The sequence below is a fragment of the Phocoena sinus genome, chromosome 1 (genome assembly GCF_008692025.1).
Source record: "Phocoena sinus isolate mPhoSin1 chromosome 1, mPhoSin1.pri, whole genome shotgun sequence".
Taxonomy (NCBI): Eukaryota; Metazoa; Chordata; class Mammalia; order Artiodactyla; family Phocoenidae; genus Phocoena; species Phocoena sinus.
Window position 1 is genome coordinate 181,725,363 of NC_045763.1, and position 2,780 is coordinate 181,728,142.

The 2,780-nt window shown below is 36.8% G+C and overlaps 1 non-coding gene across 1 annotated transcript; it reads right to left on the reverse strand.

Moving 5' to 3' along the window:
- Nucleotides 1–2,428: 2,428 nt before the first annotated feature.
- On the reverse strand, nt 2,429–2,532 carry LOC116745208. The gene has a single exon (XR_004347321.1). It is a non-coding gene; the product is annotated as a U6 spliceosomal RNA (small nuclear RNA).
- Between the last annotated feature and the right edge of the window lie 248 nt (nt 2,533–2,780).

Genomic DNA, 2,780 nt, shown 5'->3' on the forward strand with positions numbered 1-2,780 from the left:
AAATATGTCATTTTAAATGTTGATGAGACTGTAACAACCTGCATGAGAGTGATCTTTACATCTTCTCTAGAACTGGGCAGCATCAGTTTTTTGTTATTTTAAACAATTTCTGATATGTGAAAAATCATATCTCCTAGATTTTTAATTGATATTATTTGATTTTTTTTTTTTTGCCGTACGTGGGCCTCTCATTGTTGTGGCCTCGCCCGTTGCGGAGCACAGGCTCCTGACGCGCAGGCTCAGCGGCCATGGCTCACGGGCCCAGCCGCTCCGTGGCATGTGCGATCCTCCTGGACCGGGACACGAAACCACGTCCCCTGCATTGGCAGGCGAACTCTCAACCACTGCACGACCAGGGAAGCCCCGATATTATTTGATTTTAAGAGAGAAGTTGGACATTTTTTTTTTCTTCTTCTCATTGACCATAGGTATTTTTTCCTAACTTGCTTTTCTATACCTCATTTTAAATGTATTTGATTGCTCCCTTTCTTACTGGTTTGTGTGAGCTCTTTATTAGTTATGGAAACTACCTCTAGGTCTGCTGTTTTCCTTGCAAAACAGATTATGGTTACCCAGAGTGTATAAAGAAATTATATATATTTTTCCCTTTATGAGCTTGAGATTTTGTGTACCTCTTAGAAATGTCAACCCTTTATGTCATGCAGGACTCTGCAAAAATTATCACCTCCTGTGAGGCTTTTCCTAATCGCCTACCTAAAATAGGTTGTATTTCCCTCATTATGTCAATAAGGAAACTAAGAGAGAGGAAATAACTGGCCCAAGATCACACAGCTCATAGGTAGCTGAACCTTGAACTGGAATTTAAGCTCAGCATCGTCTGACCTCAAAGCCAGTCTTACTGTTTTATCTCATCCCATCCTGGCCATACCCACCAGCATATGGGTGGATAGGAATATAAAATTTTAGGGTTGGAAGAGACTTTCTATGCAGGGTCCTAAAAGATAGATCAGGAAGGATACATAGATTTCTGGTAGTAAATATTTCCTGCTTATTAGTTTGACCAACAGTTACTTCTCTTAGAGAAATTCTCAGAATTATTTTCTTATGATGTATAGAATCTCTGTTACTGTTTTGACATGCATTACGCACTCCCAACTTCAGTACCCATCGTAGATGTTAAACATTATTGTGTGTCATTATAATTATTTGCCTTAGGAAGGCTGTGATTCCTAGCTGGATTTAATAATTAATCCCATAAGTATAGTATTTATTATTCTCAACATTATATAGTAGCAGAACCATGATTTTCAGTCATTAAGAGTTTCTATGAAACTCTTTTGGAATGAATTTTCAGATTTGGGAAAAACAAAAGGCTGAGTAATGGCATATTCCTGCTAAATGTCACGAAAACAAAACATACGTTGTCAGTAAATCAAAATTACTGGTAGTCCTAGAAGAATGCATAATCAGAGGAGATGGTGATATGTTAACTAATTTTTATATTTGAGGTATTTAAGATGAATTACTCACCTTTACTGACCATAGCAATTAGATTGTTTGAGTTGAAAGGATGAAGCCGTACAGGGTGATGGTTAAGAGCATGTTTAAATTCTGCCTCCGTAGCTTCCTAGCTATGAGTTATTGGGCAAGTAATTTAACTCCTCTGTCCCTAAGCTTCCCCATTTATAAAGTAGGGATAATAATAGTACTTATAGCACAGGAGTGTGGTAAGTATTAAATAAGGCCACATACAGCAATTTAGGGACCATATGTATGGAGAAATTGAAGAAATCTCAATTGTGATGGTGAAGAGCCAGGCTGAGCAGGCAGATGGAGGAGAAAAGGCTCAGGGAAACCTCTAAAGAGTACAAATTGTTAAAAATTTTTTTCTTAAAAAATTTTTTTTTATTGACATATAGTTGATTTACAATATTGTTTTAGTTTCAGGTGTACAGCAAAGTGATCCAATTACACGTATTTATGTATATTTTTCAGATTATTTTCCATTATAGGTTATTACAAGATATTGAATATGGTTCCCTGTGCTATATGGTAGGGGCCTGTTGTTTATCTATTTTAAATATAATAGTGTGTATATGCTAATACAATACTCCTAATTTGTCCTCCCCCCAGCCTTTCCCCTTTGGTAACCATAAGTTTGTTTTCTTGTCTGTGAGTCTGTTTCTAGTTTTATAAATAAATTCATTTGTATTATTTTTTAGATTCCATGTATAAGTGATATCATATAATATTTGTCTTTCTCTTTCTGACTTACTTCACTAAGTATAATCTCTAGGTCCATCCATGTTGCTGAAAATGGCATTATTTCATTCTTTTTTGTGGCTGAGTAATATTCCATTGTATATATGTGCCACATCTTCTTTACCCACTCATCTGTTGATGGACACTTAGTTTGCTTCCATGTCTTGGCTATTGTAAATAGTGCTGCCATGAACATTGGGGTGCAAAAAATATGGAACACTTCACGAATTTGTGTCTCATCCTTGTGCAGGGGCCACGGTAACCTCTGTATCGTTCCAATTTTACCATATGTGCTGCCAAAGTGAGCACCAAACTGCTGAAATTTTTCAACATAAAATGTGTACTTCCAGTAGAAAACGCCAGACTGAGCACACTCTATTTAATCTCTCAGTTGAAGCCTCATTAAAATTATAGTAAAAGAAAAAAAGGTTTAAACATACAGTGAAAAGAAAGCATGGCAGATATCAGAGGAAGTAGAAGGAAAACTGATTTTTTAAAGTGCTGACAAGGGACTTCCCTGGTGGTCCAGTGGTTAAGACTTCGCCTTCCAATGCAGG